The sequence below is a fragment of the Lissotriton vulgaris genome, chromosome 9 (genome assembly GCF_964263255.1).
Source record: "Lissotriton vulgaris chromosome 9, aLisVul1.2, whole genome shotgun sequence".
NCBI lineage: Eukaryota > Metazoa > Chordata > Amphibia > Caudata > Salamandridae > Lissotriton > Lissotriton vulgaris.
In genome coordinates, this window is record NC_141697.1 from 569314968 (window position 1) to 569333767 (window position 18800).

General features: G+C 47.0%; 1 protein-coding gene across 3 annotated transcripts in view; it reads left to right on the forward strand.

Moving 5' to 3' along the window:
- The first annotated feature begins 3125 nt into the window (after positions 1-3125).
- Positions 3126-18800, forward strand: part of STX5 (syntaxin 5) — a 107541-nt gene continuing 91866 nt past the window's right edge. The window contains exon 1 of one of the 3 annotated variants that reach the window (XM_086938119.1): positions 3126-3236. The gene's annotated coding sequence lies outside the window, so the exon portion shown is untranslated. Of the gene's footprint in view, positions 3668-18800 lie in introns of all 3 variants that reach the window. The other 2 variants (XM_086938118.1, XM_086938120.1) reach the window with 2 other exon arrangements.

Genomic DNA, 18800 nt, shown 5'->3' on the forward strand with positions numbered 1-18800 from the left:
ACATCTCCGGAAAGGCCTCCGATATTCGGATCAAATTCCTCTTTCAGAGGAGGTGCGGATGGAGATGCAATGGTGGCTAGACCACATGGAGGCCTGGAACGGTCGAGCCCTGTTCGGTTCGTCTCCAGAACTGGTGATCGAATCGGATGCCAGTCAATGGGGTTGGGGAGCCCATTGCGGGTCAGTCTCGACGGGAGGTCGTTGGTCACCCCAGGAGTTGTCTCTCCATATCAATTGTCTGGAACTCCTGGCGGGTTCCTTTGCGATACAGTGTTTTTCCCCCCTACAGGCGAATTGTTGCATTCTTCTCCGGATGGACAACGTGTCGGCAGTCCGCTATGTCAACAAACTGGGCGGGACACAGTCCAAGATTTTAGCAGAGATTGCCAAGGATTTTTGGCATTTTTGCCTCCACCGGAAGATCACGGTTATTGCAGAGTATCTCCCGGGCCGCAACAATCAGGTTGCGGATTGGCACTCCCGACATCTTCGGGATTTCAGCGACTGGAGACTTCACCCTCGAGTCTTCCGCGCCATTCTTCGTCATTGGGGCCAGTGTCACCTGGACCTTTTTGCCTCTCGCCTCAATGCGCAGCTTCCCCAGTTTTACAGCTGGAGACCGGACCCCTTAGCTCTGGCCACGGATGCTTTCTCCAACAGTGGCCATCGACTCTTTGCTATGCATTTCCCCCATTTATGATGCTTCCCAGAGTCCTTGCTTACACCAAACGATTTCGAGCGGAGCTGATTCTGATTGCTCCCTTGTGGAAGGCTCAAGCGTGGTTCCCGGTTCTCTTGGAAATGTGCTGCGCACCTCCCCTCCTTCTTCCCCTGAAGCGGAATCTGTTGCAGGATCCTCTCGGAGATCCGCATCCCCTCATTCTCGCCGGCACTCTCCAGTTGCTAGCGTGGCGAATTTCGGGGATCGTTGGTCGGTCCCAGGCATTTCTAGCGAAGCTGCCACCTTCATTAGTAACGCCTGGTCTCCCAATACCCACAAGCGGTATCGAGGAGCCTGGAAACGCTGGAGTGATTGGTGTGTTCAACGGGAGGTTGATCCCGTTTCGGCGGATATCAGTCTAGTCATTAATTTCTTGACTTCCTTGGCCACCTCCGGTCTAGCATATCGGACCGTTAATGGTTTTCGGTCTGCCATTTCTGCGGGCCATGTCCACATTGATGGTAAGCCTGTTGGGGAACATCATTTGCTTTCCAAACTGCTGAAAGGAATTCGCCTTGCAAAACCTCCCACACCGAAGTATGTGTCTATGTGGGATGTTTCGGTTGTCCTGAAATACTTGGAGGCCTGGCCTTCTAATCTTTTATTATCCCGTAAACAGTTGTCTGCAAAACTGACCATGTTACTGTGTTTAGTTTCTTGCAAACGTGTTTCGGATATTCGGGCTTTAGATCTGGCGGGTCGCTCCTTCACCCCCGAAGGTGTTACTTTCACTCTCTCTAGGAGGACTAAAACCAACACTTCCTCCATAACGTATCCTTCTTTTCCGGATCATCCCAATCTTTGTGTTGTACAATGTTTGAAGGATTACGAGGTGAGTACCGCTTCTTTACGCGCAGACATGCAAGGTCAGTTGTTGATCGCCTTACAGAAGCCTTGGCACCGGCTACTTTAGCTCGCTGGGTGCGCTGGCTCATGTCCGAGGCAGGCATTGATGTTTCTGTGTTTGGGGCACATTCTGCTAGAGGGGCATTGGCCTCAAAAGCTTACTCCATGGGTGTTACTTTGTTTGACATCATGAAAGCTGCAGACTGGTCTTCAGACTCTGTTTTCAAACAATTTTATTATAAACCAATTGTTAGTGTTGCCTCTGTTGTGGTGGACGAGCTTTAAACAAGCATAATCGGAGCCTCCTGTCCTGACATAGAATTCAAAATTTGCAAACATTCGTGACAAGAATTTTCAATTCTATTAAGGACTAGGAGGCGAGGATTATCCCACCCAGATTGTAACTATGTTGCATTTTCATGGACTGTATAACATTTGCATACTGTTACAGTTACAAATTTCCTGATCCCCCCCCCCCCCCCTGTATTACTTTACTTTTCTCCATTATTGGGATATTACGGCTCTGTATCTGTTACAGGTTCTGACCAGAAATGATGTGGTTGTTCTACCTCGAGAGTCTCCTCTGTCTCCTTGCGCCCGGATCCCGGATGCCTCCATCTTCGGTTACAAGATCCTGTGGATTTCGGCGGCTTGCTTGGAACTTTTGCTGTTACTCTACCTGGGATTGTTTTTTGATGTGGAACTGCTTACCCAAAGAAAGAGGAAGAAGGACTAATATGTGGACCTTATATAGTGTTTCCTCTAGGGTCATTCCCAAGTGTTCATGGGATTTGTAGTTTTGTTTTTTGATTGGCTGCTGAGCATTTCATTAAAGAAATGAGAAAGCATAATCCTCGCCTCCTAGTCCTTAATAGAATTGAAAATTCTTGTCACGAATGTTTGCAAATTTTGAAATATTCCCAAAATTGAGCTCTCGTGAGTGTCATGTGGCAATCAGGGTCATGACCTGGGTTGAGGCGAATTGGCGAATATGGCACTAGATATCCTGTATTTGGAAGTTTGGAACTACGCACAAATCCAGGTCGCCGTTCAACGCCCCGTGATGCGGTGCACATCACCTATATCTCTGTGCAAAAAATGTTTTTCAAACGTAGCATAATCTGGCTAGCTCATAAACAGCCATAATACTTTCGGGGTAGGTTCGAATTGTATAAAAACTGCAAAAAAGTCAAGTTCGCCTTGCATAAAAACTACGAAGAAATACACTTACTACCTCGTAATAACGCATCGAGTCCAGAGTCAAACACATCTAGACTATAACCGAGTATGAATTAATCAAAAATGCAGCCTATCTTTTGTCAAACTTCTACGATTATGCTGTGAATGTCAAGTTTTCTAGTCCGTCAGCGTAGCGTCGCAGCCATGGCTAATTCTGCTCTACGGTCTGTACTGAAAGTTATCTGCTTTTGTGTTTTATTTGAGCTTGAAGCAAGCTTCCTCCCTTCCCTGGTATCCATGTGTAACCAGCTGACCGTCAGATGGGAGGCGAGCTGACGTAAGCACGCAATTCCGTGACTACGACACCGGCTGGAAAGAGGCGAGGCTTAGTTCGCCGGCGTATGACGCTGTGCGTGGGGTACGTGGCAGTGACGTCAGCAGTGGCCGGAACGAAGAGTCAGCTGTGGAAGCCGAGCGGAGAAGAGTCTTGGTAAAAGGGGGCGGGAGGAAGGGGGCAAGAGGAAATTGAGGCAGGGGTAGTCATCGCGAGGTAGTTGAAGTGAGGAGTATTCCTAGTCAGGGAGGAAAATCTCAGTTTCAGTGAGAGGGAATCCCATAATCTCTGCCCTTAACATTCTACCTGTGTTGATCCCAGGATTGGTTCTGGGTGGTACCGTTCCATAGTAGCGAGACCTGCTTTGCTTCTCGATACCGTATGTTCGTTTGCCCCACTTCTTCAGGACGTCACATTCACATGGATGCCACTTGTTTATTAGGGGCCCCGGTTAGACCACCCCGCCCATAGCAGCACCCAGCTCTTGGGGTCTCTTCGCCCTAACTACCCATCTTGATATACCAGCCGTTCGCCACCATTTGTGTCATCAAGCCCCAACACCCATGGATGAGCCTTGATCTTACTTGGTACGTATTTCCTCTACGTCACAGGGGCAACCCTCTCGAACTGTGCTCGTTTGGGGATTCTTCCTACATTCGAGGTCCCCTTTTCCCTTCCCATGTCAAATCAAATTCAAAAGTGTGTTCATCTCTGTTGGAAATTGTACTCCCTCGTATATTTAACGTTTTGTACCATTATTACAGTGGACATGGACACTGTTGTATGCACAGTCTTTTCATGTATGCCCTCCTCGCGCAGATCAGGTTTTCTCCTCCTCTATTCTGGAAATGGTACAACAGTCTGTTACTCGTTCCTCCGTCCTATACAATAATATGGGCGACTAAGGGAACGCCCCCAAACACGTGAATTTTGTGGTGGAGGTTTTTGAATTTCCCAACATCAGAATTTGACCATGCCGTACTTGTGACCACCGCAGATGTCGGTAGCAAGCTGTTAGCTTCCGGAGGTTTCTCGCTAAAATGATGTTCGTGTATTGATCTGCTTCTCTGTCGATAGTGATTGCCTGACGGTAAGTGGTTTGATGCTGGACAGGGACCTAGTGTGGTGTCTTGGAGCAGTTGTGGTGTGAATGCCAAGATTTGTTTGTAGCTCCTGGCTAGAGTGTTTCCGGCCAGTGGTTTCTTTGGTAGCATAAATCTAGTTTCACTTTTACTTTTGCATAGTCCATTATGACCTGGTGGGTTTGCTTATGTAGTTTTGTGTAACGGTGACATAGTTTCACAGTATTATGTGGTTCTATGGTTACAGTTGTGTCTGTTGTCCCTAGGTGTTAGTTCACGATGGCAATTAATGTTAAAAAATTAGAGCGGGCTTACATTGTAGGCTCTGCTGTGTTTTTAAAAAAAAAAAATATATATATATAATGCAAGTTTTGTGTTTGAGTTGGCCATGGGCTATTTCAGCCTTTTGCTGTTAGTGAAGAAGAATGAAAGTGACACTAAAGTGAGATATTTACATCATACAGGTAACTATTGGCATCATACATCTAAATGGAACCCTAATTAGGCACTATGTAGCCATGTTGTGATTCATAGGTGAAAAAATAAAGGTAGAAGCCAAGATGCCTCAATATAGCCAAAGGAAAAGAAATCTGAAAGAGACATATTTCCATCCAATATTGCTGAAGTTTAGCAGTCTTCTCAACCAATGGATTGCGCCCCGAAAAGTCAAAGCGCAACATGAGTCATTGCAGACTTAAGAGGCGTTAGAAGCTTTAAATCAACCTCAGTCTTTTCATTATTTCTTCTTGGACAAGTAGTTGGAAAGTCTGCTGCCATAGGTCGTTGTTGCTGATGGTGTGTGGAGGCAGGTTTGATGGATTTTCACCAGACCGATGTGATGGTCTCCATTTTAATGGTGGTGGACACTGTTGTCCTCTAAGTTAATGCTTCATACAGAAGGATCAATGATTTTATGTTGTTGTTTAAAAGCCTGATCTAGGTTTGCAGCATTAGGGCCTTTGAGCAACAGATCTTCTTTAGCTGAATCAAGGCAGCCATTGCTTTGCCGATTCTTGCCTTGACATCAGCATCTGTGCTGCCCTGCTTTTACATGAGACTGCCCAGGTAGGTGAAGGTCTCGACCTCTTCCAGTGCATCACCTGCAAGAGTGACTGCTGTTGTGCTGGCAACGTAAGTCTTTAGAATCTTGGTTTTTCTCTTGTGAATGTTGAGGCTAAGTTGCGCTGATGTGGCTGCCACATTGTTAGTCTTCTATTACATCTGCTGATGAGCATGGGAGAGTACGGTCGGGTCGTCTGCAAAGTTCAGATCATCAAGCTGCGTCCACAGGATCCCATTTCTTCAAATTACTGTGGACGTCTTCATGATCCAGTCTATGACGAACAGGAAGCGAACAGGGTATAGCAAACTACCCTGGTGGACTTCTATTCTTACTTTGAAGGCTTCAGTGAGCAGTCCTCCATGGACTATCTTACAAGCCGTTCCCTCGTAAGAGTTACTGATGATTTTTACAAGTTTATTTGGCACACCATAATGACAGAGAAGTTTCCAAAGGGTTTCGCTGTTGAATACCTCTTCATAGTCGAAGTTAACATAGAGTGGGGAGTACCATTTCATTGACAAGCCAAATTTAAATAGCTTTACAGAATTCAGCCCATAATATTACAAGAACTTGAGACCTAGTTGTGAAACTGCATACAGTTATTGATCTAGTACCTGATATTATGTTCTTGCCAAAGTCTCTATAATTATAGATCATGAAATGTTTCGGGAGACTTGTGCCTCACTTCACCTCTTTTGAACAGTTTTATCAAGCTTTTTTATTGGGCACTACAGGTGGCGAAGGTAGAGCTGTTTGGGGAATCTCGATGTTTTTGAACAACAGATTAATTTGTAATTATTTTCAATGTAATATCCCTACACGCGGTTTTCTTATTGTGTGAAAGTAATTGCTTTTGCAGTTATGCACAAAGTACCATGTGTGTATCAACTCCATCTGTAATTCAAATGTGGGAACTTATGTGAAGGAGTTGCAAAATGCTTCACAGGTCACAGTTCATTTTTGAATGCTCCTGGACGTAGAAGTGCCTTGGGAAAGCCATATGTTACCTAGTGACTGCCTGGATAGAGATGTCTGTGTCATCCTTCTTTGACTATGCTTGTGTGGTCTTTCATGTTAACTGCTTTATATGTGTTGTGCATGGTTTATGGGAGTGTCACTCTGTTTTTGATAAAATGCAGCAGTAGGAACAATATTGGTCCCATGCAGCACACTCAAACCGATGTCTTCAGCCCTTACTTCGCGCCGCCCACCCCGAGAAAAAAGTTTCTAAGTTTGGGCCCACCTCGTAACTTTATGGCTAAGATTGGGGAAATGGAAACTGCATGGATTATCACATGGAGCTGGGAATATAAGATCATTTCAGGATTGCTTTTCTGTAGCTCGTGATCCCCACTATACTTGAGAAATTAAATGCATCTAACAAAAACAGAATGACCCATAAACACTAATACCCATCCCTGGGTGCTGTGAGCCCTTTGCTCTCCTGGGGCTTCAATGCACCTGCTGCACGAATGAAAGCTGTGACCTTGAGGAGCAGGTTCATCCCCTTCCCCACCTTGCCAGACCATCACTTCAGTCTTGAAACTGGCTACCTGCACCTGTCCCCCAAAAAATAGCTCCCGAATGTTTCTCTCTTTTAGCGGTAAGAGTGCTTTCTGCGCTAAATGCTAGAAACGAAAATGAGCAACTATACCCCCCTTTTAAAGTAAGATATTAATGGTTATGATGCAGTGGCACCTCATACCCATGCCCCACTCCACCTGCTTGATTAATGATGGCTCCTTCTTTGCAAAGCAGGCGGTCTTTTCTGCCCTTCGTTAACAACATGAGCTCCTATCTCACACCACCCCCGTCCTCCGATCTCTCTCCCTCTCCCCTCACTGATGCCCAAATCAAGATGCCTCCTCTACTGCAAATTTTCCTTCCTTTGGGTCATTGCTCTGATGCCCAAAGCAACACTGGCACAGCAACTATGCATTATTCTTAGTGCAAAGTCTGCAGCTGCAAACCATTGATACATGCAGTTCTGCGAAGCAGACTATCTACTCTACCCATTTCCAGAGTCGATCACTCCAGGCCGGATGCCCAAAGCTCTAACAAAAAACACCATACATCTAGCCTGTCGGGGCCCTGTTCTGTGCCCAGAAAGGGTGACTTGGGCCCTAATTCTAGCAAAGAAAATTGGCCCCACATCCCTTTTCATAATGGGGCAGGGTGGAGCGGCTCCTGTGCTTTGAAGCGGAGAGAGGGATAAAAGAGCTAAAGAAGAAACGCACCTTCTCAAAAGTATGCATGAAACCTGAAAGAAATGTTGATGTGTGCAATTGGTTATTCACTATATATGAAGGATGCCTTGGCGCCAGTATAGGCATTAATTCATTGGGTCGGTTGAAGTTCCAAGGTGACAAATATTTATTCTTTTTGAGATTTAATATTAGGGTAGTACCAGCAGAGTGTTTGCTCTAGATACAGCCTGATCACTTATTACAAAAGTGTGTATTTTAAAGCACTTGTTTTAAACACTACATTTTGTGACAGCCTATTTTATACTAATAAAATATTAAAAGAATTACCTTCACAGTTCTTTCTGTCACAGGCTCGGACCTGTTAGCACTATAAATAAACAAGTCACTATACCTCATTGCACCAATCTGGATTTAATTCTGCAACACTCGGGTCACACTTGGACATCTGCAGTGGTCACATTAACCAACTGAGGTTTCATAACATGAGTACATTTCCCATTGAATAGTTTAACTTGAAGTTATTTTTCCTATTGTGTGTCAGCTTATTTTCTAAGCAGTTTCCTGAAGGTGTAAACTATTGCAAAATGCAGAATATTTTGATCTTTTGGCCACGTCTTCACACTCCCTCAGCTCCCATGGTATTACAGTACTCACTATTTATTTGCACTTAAGTCGCTGCATGTAAATGAAGACCTCCTGGAAACTCACCAGTTAGTCTTCCAGGCAATCTTCATTTAGATGTAATTGCAGAGACATTTCTCTCCCACACCCCACTCGCAATACAGCCACTTACCCTCAGGAGGCGCACCCCGCAGTTTGATGGCCTCTGTGACTTCTTTTAAGTTATTTGTGTTCTCATGTGGTTTGGGATGGAGGGTAGTTGCTTTTGTGCGGGTATTCTACTGAACCGTTGTTGAACAAGGAAATTGGGTCTATCATTGAAGAGAGGACAAAATTGCTTTATTTATTATTTTTTTTTCTTCCTCATTCGCCTCCAACCATAGCTCTCTTGAAATCCATTGGCTGCTGCTGCTTCTCCTGTCGGAGAGGTAGGCTCCACAATTCGATCTTGCCCCACAGCTCTACCAGCAACACACCCACTTCAATCCAGAAGCTAGCCTCCCATTGTTGTTACAGGGGAAGGTGATTGTACTCTTCTTCAGGGCTTTACCCGGAGATTGTACTCTTCTTCAGGGCTTAACCCGGACTAGTGTCATTGGTCTTAACATGCTTAGACACTGCTTAAGGGCTTCCTCAAGGCTTAATCATAGGAGACAAAGCAAAAAAAAAAGGATCAGACCGCTGCTGTCCAATTGCACAATTTTTTACTTATGTTCTTTTTCTTTGAATTTTTCAGCCTAATCAAATCAGTTTGAATCATGGTGAATTTAAGTTAGCTGACCAATTATGGGGGGGAGGTCTTTCCGGATACTGATTGTGAGACCCTCTGGCGTACCTCATATAACATCCTCTTTTCGACCGTAAAGCCAGCATGGTTGAGGAGAAACCACTTTTTTACATCACATAGGGCATACTTCTCCCTGGCAAGCTCTCTAAAATGTCCAAAGGCCCCTCGGCCAAGTGCAAAAAATGTAACTTGGAGAGAACTCCAGACACACATATGTTTTGGGCCTGTCCCCTATTGAGGGAATTTTGGAGTAAAATTGAAGCCTCGTTGGCATCGATTCTGGGTTACTCGATACAGGTCTCCCTAGAGAATATCATTTTTGGCATCTGGAGGGGCATCAGTGGCCCAGATAGAGACTTCCTATTCTAAGCAATGCTTCTGGCCAAACTTTGCAAGAAATGGGTTGAAGCAACACCTCCCACGTACTCGGAGTGGCTATCTTCCATATATAAAACTTCAAAATTGCTTTATTGATGCAAGTCATTCAAGTATTGACAAAGATAATGCATGGCTACACAAAGAGAGCCACATAATAGTTGCATAGTAGAGGGTTTATTTACTTTCTTTCTCTGCTACTTCCGATAATTGCCCAGGAATGAGCCACTGACTGTCTTGTGTTTTTCAGGAAGTCTTTATTCTTCTCCTGGCTTCTATTTATGCCAGGTTAAAGTACAGCAGACTAAAGCCTCTCTGACTTTCTATTTTTGTCCATGGCAAGTCTTTTTCATGAGGCAGAGAAATTGGTTGTTTCCTTCCGCTACTCCTGATACCTATAAGACGGCAGCCACTAGAATTCTGGAAAACATAGAAAGTATAAAACTAGGTTGGAGCTCATCAGGTTTCTAGAAGAAACACTTTGCTCTGTTTGGAGCTAGAAAAAGCTTCATACAGTTGAAGGAGCAAGCATATAGGTATGAAAAAAGGCCACACATGACTTCATCAAGCTGTTCACAGAGGTGACTGCAGACGTACTGGAAAACCAACAGGAATTGTGTGTCTGTGCACATTACTGTAGGGCCTGCCGAATGAATAAGTCAGGGTGTCCAAAGTGGATACTGCAAATGGGGTGCACCATGTTTACTTTGCAGAGATGTACAGTGACTGAGGCGGTTCATCTGATGACTTGGTGTTCTCTTTTTTACTGTATACTTAGTCTGCTTCTCCTTGTGTAATGCAATTCTTTGGACTGTTTTAGGTACATGCAGCGTTTTTCAGATTTGTAGGCAGATTAAATACAAATTTCTAGCGAATTTGGGAAGATTGTTCATTTGATCTTTTAATGCTTGTAGGACAGGCTATGCACCCCCCCCCCTCTCAATTCAGTGCACCATGCCACTTCGCTTATTTGGGTAATAAGCATGGTGCTCTGATCCTATTGCATTCAAATCATTGCATTTCTACTGTGAATGTTTTGGGTAAAGGTCTTACGCTGTGTATGCCAATCATTCTCCTCAAAAACACAAAAATGTGTTTGAGGGGAATATTTGTTCTAGTGCTCCAGTACATACTCTAGCATCACAGCAAAAACTCTGCGTAGTAGTGCATTCCCAGGACAGATGCACAAAGGTGGCACAATGTATAGGGCATCCTCAAGCAGCCTCATTTTTTGTAACGCGACTGGGTGTGTGCGATAAAGCCTATGTAAACACTTAAAGTAAACAAGGTGCCTCTATAATTAGGGGAGAACTTACTTAATGGAGCACAGCAATATCTCCATTGCTCATTGGGCAAGGTGGAATAAAGATAGCATTCCCAAGCTGTGCAGCGTCTGGGCTCATGAATTGGTACAGTGTACGGCATTCCCATGTATAGTCTAGTAATTAGGTCGGAGGGGGGAGTAAGGATCATCTCTAGGACAGGGAGTGAGGCCAGTGTATCCCGGTAGAGCTGTCTCTCGCTCTTACGCCATAGGTAGTTGGTAGTATATGAAGGTTTTGAGGATGCCTATCTGACAGCCCTGTAGGGCTGCTGCGACGTTATGGAAGAGCCATCCAGATAGACCAAGCCCTTTGATGTCGGGCCTAGGGAACATAAACAGGCTCGATCGGTGGCGTCAACAGCGATATGGTGATCAGGGTGTTCAATAAGTGGGATCGATGGAGCATGGAGGCACACCAGCCGGTCCCGCTGTCGCAGCTCCCTCCACACCCATATAGTGCAGGCCACCTTGTCCACACATGCACGTGGGTGTGCATGGGCATGAAAAGTGCCATCTGAAGAGGTTATGGCTTTGCATGATCGTATTCAGGCGCCTTGAGGGCCTGGAATTGCATCAGAAAAAGCCAGTAGTGTGCAAATTGCACCTGCGTGCAATAGTAAATGTCTATATCCGGTGCTCCAAGTCCATCCTGCTCAAAGGGGAGCACAAGTAGTTCCCAAGCGATTCTTGGCTGTCCTTTTGCCCATGCAAGAGATATCAAATTAATCTAAGTCTTAAGTGGAAGGGCAGTGTAAGCTGGAGCATCAGGTTTATAAAAGATATAGTACTGTATGAAGTTATAATTTTAGCTATGGCGAGCCTACCAGTCAGAGAGTGGCAGTCTCTATCAGCTCACAATGTGTTCATTCAACCATGTCCGTAAGCACCCAAAGTTTTCTCGCCACAAGGCGCCCACATCGCTACTCAGCCAAACCCCAAGATACCTGACCGGGCCATCTGCCCATTCAAATGGGTTCTCGGGGGTGAAGAATGTTGTTGCGTCCTTTTAAAGGGAACAAGACTGCGTTTGCCCAGTTAATACCATTTACAGAGAGGCTGCCAAACCTGGTAAATTCAGGTAGCAGGGAGTCAAGATTGATATGATGGTCCCTGACATATAAGGTCACATCATCGGCATACATGAACACTATAACCTGACGGGGGTGAAAAACCAAACCTCGATGTGCGTGATGCTGGAGCAGCAGTGGTTGCATAACGACAGTGAATAAAGTGGGGTAGGGAGGGCATCTCGTCACTACGAATGGGAATGTGATTCTGTCCTTAACTCGCAACTGGGCTGCAGGTTGACTATGCAGAAGATGTATCAAGCAGGTAAAGAGATGGCGAACCCCCATATGTGCCAACAGTGCAAAAAAGGTATGGTTATTCCAATGAATAAAATGCTTTAGAAGCATCAAGAAAGACAGCCGCATCATTCAGGCATGGGTCGATGGTGTGGAGAATGACGAAGAAGATGCACAACTTGCGGGAGGTGGACCTGCCAGGTACAAAACTAGATTGATCATCCTTCGCAATAGTCGTCGGGAGTGGCAGCAAATGCGAGTCCAAGGTCTTGGCAATGATCTTATTGTCCATGTTGATCATGGATAGAGGGTGATAAGATTCGCAGGGATTGGGATCTTTGCTAGACTTAAGAATTTTCACGACACTAGCAAAGAGACTCCTCGTACATACCAAGGAGGGTGGGAGTCATTGTGTGTGCGTCTTCTTTATAAAAGGCAGCCGTGAGACGGTCCAGGCCCAGTGCCTTGCCCTCCGACTATGTCTGGTCACTTACTCTACCGAGAAGGAATCAGCAAGGCATTCTCTATGGCCTTCTTCCAACCAGAGGAGCTGCACGGACTCAAAATAGTTATTTAAATCTAGAGGAGCACCCTGTGTAATCTGGTACAGCTGGGAAAAGATGCTTACCCATAGCCACTGAATAGCTCATACCCTACACACATCTGTCATCTTGTAGTTCAGTAATGTAATCACTCGCCCTAGGTTTGCAAAGCATGCAAGCCAGGGTCTTATCTGCTCATTCTCTTTCACTGTAGCACCCAAAGCTTGCACCTCTGTTTAATTAGTTTTCCGCTATGCAGCTTCCTTCTATTCTGCCAGCTTTTGTCTAATGAATGTTAGCACCGCTGTGTCACAGCCACTGAAGTATTGTAGCTCTAATTCCCTGCTGCCCACACACACACACCTCCCTACCAGACGCAACTGGTCGCCTTGCATTGATTGCAACACCCGACCCGCAGCAAGGAACTCTTCAACATCGTCAAAGAATTTACCAACCCCACCGCAGCATCTAACGACATCACTCCCTCCCAAGACCTCTGCGACGCGTTATCCTCCTTCTACAACAAAATTGCCGACATCCACAATAGCTTCGAGAATTCTCCCAGCGATCAACCCTCCCCACCCCCCCAGATCCTACTCCGCCAACTAGCAACCTCAGTGCCTGGAACCCAATTACCACTGAAGACGCCATTCGCCTCATGAACTCAATCCACTCTGGCTCGCCCACTGACCCCTGCCCCCACCACATCTTCAACAAAGCTGACTCCATCATCGCACCCCATCTCCGTGATGTCATCAACTGCTCGTTCAACTCTGCCACCTTTCCAGAAAGCTGGAAACATGCCGAACTCAGCGCCCTTCTGAAGAAACCCACAGCAGACCCCTCTGAACTTAAAAACTACAGACCCCTATCCCCCCTCCCATTCCCGGCCAAAGTCATCAAGAAAGCCGTCAACAGCCAGCTCGCCGCCTTCCTTGAATCCAATAACTCCCTTGATCCATCTCAATCTGGATTCCGAGCCAAACACAGCACCGAAACTGCCCTCATTGCAGCGACCAACGACATCCGAACACTCCTGGACAACGGAGAAACAGTGGCCCTCATCCTACTCGACCTATCCGCCGCTTTCGACACAGTCTGCCACAGCACCCTCATACATCGCCTCAGCAGCATCGGCATAAAAGAAAAAGCCTTGAACTGGATCACCTCATTCCTCGCTGGGAGAACTCAAAGAGTCCGACTTCCCCCATTCTACTCAGAGGCCACCGAAGTAATCTGCGGCGTACCTCAAGGATCCTCACTCAGTCCCACCCTCTTCAACGTCTACATGAGTCCTCTCGCCTCCATCGCGCGTCAACACAACCTCAACATCATCTCTTACGCCGACGACACCCAGTTAATCCTCTCCCTCACCAAAGACCCCAACACCGCCAAAACCAATCTTCACGAAGGCATGAAAGAAGTAGCTGAATGGATGAAACTTAGCCGCCTAAAACTCAACTCAGACAAGACGGAGGTACTCTTCCTGGGATCTTCCCCCTCGGCTTGGGACGACTCCTGGTGGCCTTCCGCGCTGGGCACAGCACCCACACCCTCTGACCATGCACGTAAACGTGGCTTCATCCTGGGATCCTCTCTCTCGATGTCCAGACAAGTCAACGCCGTCTCGTCCTCCTGCTTCAACGTACTTCGCATTCTCAAAAAGATCTTCCGCTGGATCCCCCTCGAGACAAGAAAGACTGTCACCCACGCACTGGTCACGAGTCGACTGGATTACGGCAACACACTTCACGCGGGAATCACAGCAAAATTACAGAAAAAACTCCAGCGCATCCAAAACGCATCTGCGAGGCTCATATTAGACATCGCACGCCAAGATCACATCACCGAACATCTAAAAGACCTCCACTGGCTCCCCGTTAACAAAAGAATTACTTTCTGCCTTCTCACCCACGCGCACAAGGCCCTCTACAATCTAGGTCCCGAATGCCTCAACACTCGACTGTCCTTCTACAAACCCACCTGCCAACTTAGATCGTCCAATCATGGCCTCGCCGCAGTCCCGCGCATCCAGAAATCCACCATGGGTGGCAGATCCTTCTCCTTCCTGGCTGCCAAGACCTGGAACTCACTCCCCACCTACCTCCGCCTTACTCAGAACCACATCTCTTTCAGAAAAGAACTCAAAACCTGGCTCTTCGACAAATAATGAACCCCTTCCCATAGCGCCTTGAGACCCTCTGGGTGAGTAGTGCGCTTTACAAATGCCTGAACTTGAACTTAGCAATGCATGCGCCTCTGATGACTACCTTGAAGGCCTCTCATAGACTGGAGCTCAACATCTTAGCCTGATCATTATGTTCGAAGTATTCTGTTATCCCAGTTCTCATTTTGTCTCTAAATACGTGGTCGCGTAATACTTCTGCTTGCAATTTCCAATTGAATGCCCATGAATGATCGACTTAAGCTCAAGCTCCAATAAGACCAGGGCACAATCAGTTAACGTTCATGGCAGGTGTGCTATGTTCCTGGTACATGTGACTAAATCTCGTGAGGCTAACTCAGTCAGTTAGTGAGCAGGTATAGTGCACTGCAGTTACACAGGTTCCCTCAGCAGGGTTTGGATGCCTTTCGTGGGTGGGAGCATCTGGAATTCCAAGGAACTGTCAACCCCCCGGATCGAGAACAACATTAAAATCCTCTCTCAACAGCACCTCGCCACGGCCAAGAGAACCAGAAAGACACCAAGCCCCGACTAAGAGCTGGGAATCTGTGTTTGTCCCATGAACTGCAATAAGCTTAACCGAGTGGTCACATAAAACCTCTGCCAATGTGACATATCTCCCCTATCTATCGCAGATTGCATGTTGCAGCCGCCACACCACTCCTTTATGAATAAGTATGGCTATGCCCTGACAAAATTGAAATAGCACGCCAAATATCCATTGCCTACGCCTCTAGCTCGCAGTAGTGTCTGTGTATTTTCTATAAGGTGCATCTCTTGCAAGAAGCAAACTTTCACGGAGTCTCTCTGCAGGTACACCAATACCTGTTGCGCCTTACGGCGGTCATTTAGACCACGTATATTGCAAGTGAAAATCTTAACCGACTGCATTGAAAGCACTAAAATGAGTCAGGACGTTAGGGCGCAAAGATGAGTCGCCATGGTGCACCTAATAAAAATGTGCTGAACAGTTTAAGAGGAAATAAAGGAAGGGGAAGGTAATATAGCCGCCAATGAGCTGCAATTGACAATGTCCCATACACATTCCACCCACCCCCCACTTTGACACCCCAGATCCCCTCAATTGGGTCAAATAGTGCTAACCCACCCTTTCTGCAACACCCAGCCATATATTGTAGTACGTTTACAGGGACTCTTCCCACAAGGGCGAGCCAGAGGCCCAGGGGACTCCCAGCCTGATCAGGCTGGGGGCCGGAGTCTGAGTTGGAATGTCCGAAATACACAAAAACTCCAGGCCCACTGCATTGATGACACTGCACAGTCTCACCTGCCACTGATTCAGCCCAATCTGTAGTCGGCAGCGCTACATTTTAGTATGTGTTCAAACCCTCTTACCAACAAGTGAGGAAGCAATACAGTTTTCCATCAGCGAGTGACGCCATAAGCACCAGTGTCTTGGTGAGTGTCGACCATACCCCTGGAGCTGACTCCACACTGGATGCAAACCTAGATCTTGGTGCAGTTACAGCACTTTTTGAAGCGATAGGGGGTTAATTATTGTCACTGAGTCGATATGCGTTTGGTGCTAGTGAGGTGCGTGAGTCCTTTTCCCACTTTTGCAAAGGGGATGGTTTTGCCAAACTTTGCCACCAACTTAGAGCCTGTAAAGTAGTGGGCCTTCCTTTGATGGTGAATTTGCAGCTTGGCGCAGCTCAGCAGAGATTATTTGACATCCATGCATGAAGTGCCCTTTTCACATGTAAAAAGTCATGCCTAGCGGCCTGCGCCATCATCGTGAAGTCAGGATATATTGGGAGTTGATTTCACTAGTATTGTAATGGCCAGTTGCAAGACCACGTCTCGGTCTCTGTAATTCAATAAACAGGCAATAATCGGTCGGGCCGGCAATTCAGGTGTAAGTCTCTGACCAAGGAAGAGATGTGCACGCTCCACTGAGCACAAAGCTGAGAGAGTGTCTCCGAATACGGTTCGCAGCATCTCCTCCACACAGTCCTCCATTATGGCCATTGCTGTGGATTCAGGTATACCCATGATATGATGGTGGTTCTTTCTTGATCACGCCTCAAGGTCTTCATTCTTGTTAGATATGACCTCTAGCATCTTCTCCACGCAGAGCAGTTTCTCGCGATCCTCTGACTGCCCATCTTCTACATCAGAGGTGCGATGCTAGAAACTTCTATTCGGTCATCATGCTTTTCAACTTTTTTCTTCGAAGAGGGCAAATCTATTGTGTCAATCGCCGTGAGACTTTGTTTAAGCTTCAAACACATGGCTGTAATTCCAGGCTCAAGCATCGGGAAAGGGGGAGGGAAGAGATCTGCATCTCCATGGACACAGGGACAGCTGAGTGCAGGTTTCAGATTTGGAATCTCGCACCAATGTTATCCAACAGAGAAAGTGTGTAATCGAAGAGATGATGCTCACAGGCGAGTAACACGGTTTGGTAACCCAGTCTCTTGGGGGTTAAGGTAAGCACACGGAGGGGCCACAAGGCAGCACCAAACTTAAACCATCAGCTTCACGGGGCGGCCAGGTGCCGAGCGCCAACACAGCGTTGGGTGCCCAATGCAAACCAATGGGGGAGGGCAGTTTTGAAGAAAGACTGCAGCCTCAGTCCAGAAGGCCGTACGAAGAATACCCACAGCTACCCGGGTAAGTAGAGATGCTAGGGGGGATGTAGGGACACCATTGGTTGCGCTCCCCAAAGCCCTGGTGCTTCGGGTGTAGGGGTGTCCTTAGGTGTCGGAAAAGTCTTACCGGGCAGGTTGCGGTCAGAGGGAGTCTTCGTGTTGAGGCTGCAAGTGACATGGTTGAGTGCAGCAGGGATCAGCCCGCGGTGGTCTCTTGCTCAGAATCACTGGGGAACTTTCACATGGTCGGTTGCAGAGGTGGGTCCGGCTGTGGTTTTGTGGTTCCCGGGGGCCAGAGGTATTCTTTAAAGTTGGTTTCTACTAGACCCTTCCGCTGTTGTGAGATCTTGATCTTTTTCTAAGGCAGGCTGTCCTCCATAGGCTTAGGTGGTCGCTGGGCTGCAGGACTGATCTTCTTATTGTGCAGATTCTTCGAGGGCTGCAGACAGGCCAGTAGGGCTGGGGCCTGGTCAGTTTGTGTATGCAGTCTCCTCTGCTGGTGCAACGCTGTAGTGTCCTACTTTTCTTATGGCACCAGAATCTGATTTCAGGGTCTGTGGTGACAGGTCAATAATAGATTTAGGGCGTCACAGGGGAGTTACAGGTAGGGACCAATGTGTCTCTTACCTGGGGTGTCTACACGCACTATTGTGCCACCTACCTGTGGGCCCTATCCCTGGTTGAAAAAGTCCCACCAGCTTCACATTGATGGGCACAGAAAAATGTGCTTCCATTTGCCTCCAGCACGTGAGGGGTGGGGTTGGCGAAGGGTGGGGGGAGGGAAGGCAGACATCCCTTTCTCACTAAGTTTTCCAGACGGGTCTCCCACCACAAAGGGGGGTGTTTGACCTGGGGGCCGCTAACGGCTGCTAGCAGCAGAGGCCGGGCCGCTTTACGTAGGTGGCAAGGCCTTTGAACCTTCCACCTTGTGCACTGTGCTCATCCTAGGGAAGGACATGTGACACCTCTGCCCAGGATGGGCTTTGTTTCTGGCCTCGACCAGGGGTTCAGAAACATGCCTGGTGGTGGCAGGCAGCCTAAAGCCAGTCCGAGACCACACCAGGGTTGGTAGGTTTTCAAGGGGAACCACTGAGGTGCCCTCTGAGTATGTGTTTCAATAAATTCAATACTGGCATCATTGGGGGTTTATTGAGAGGAGTTGTTTGGTACTTAACACTCCTGGGTTTAGTGAAGCCAACATGGTGCTGGGGAACTCAAGTTGTTGAGTTTCTAACCCATGTACTCTCTATGGCTTCACTGGCACTTAACATATTAACAATAAACTGAAACATTGTAGGGGCATATCTGCTCATGCAGACATTCCCACACTTGAGATATAGTGCACACTGCCTTAGGGCTTGAAGGCCTGCTTAAGGGGCGACTTACCTATACCTTAGGCAGTGCTGCTTGGTATAGCATACAGGCGTGTGCCATGTTGATTTTGTTGTTTTACTGTGCACTAAGGCATGCAGGCTGCAGTGGCAGTTTGCATGGCCTTGGTGAGGAGTACCCAAGGGACCCTTGTCAGTCCCAGTGTTCTAGGTACCAGGGTGCCATTTACTAGGGACTTACAGGGGGGTCTGAAGTTAAGCTGTGGTTCAGTTTTAGCGAAGGAGCT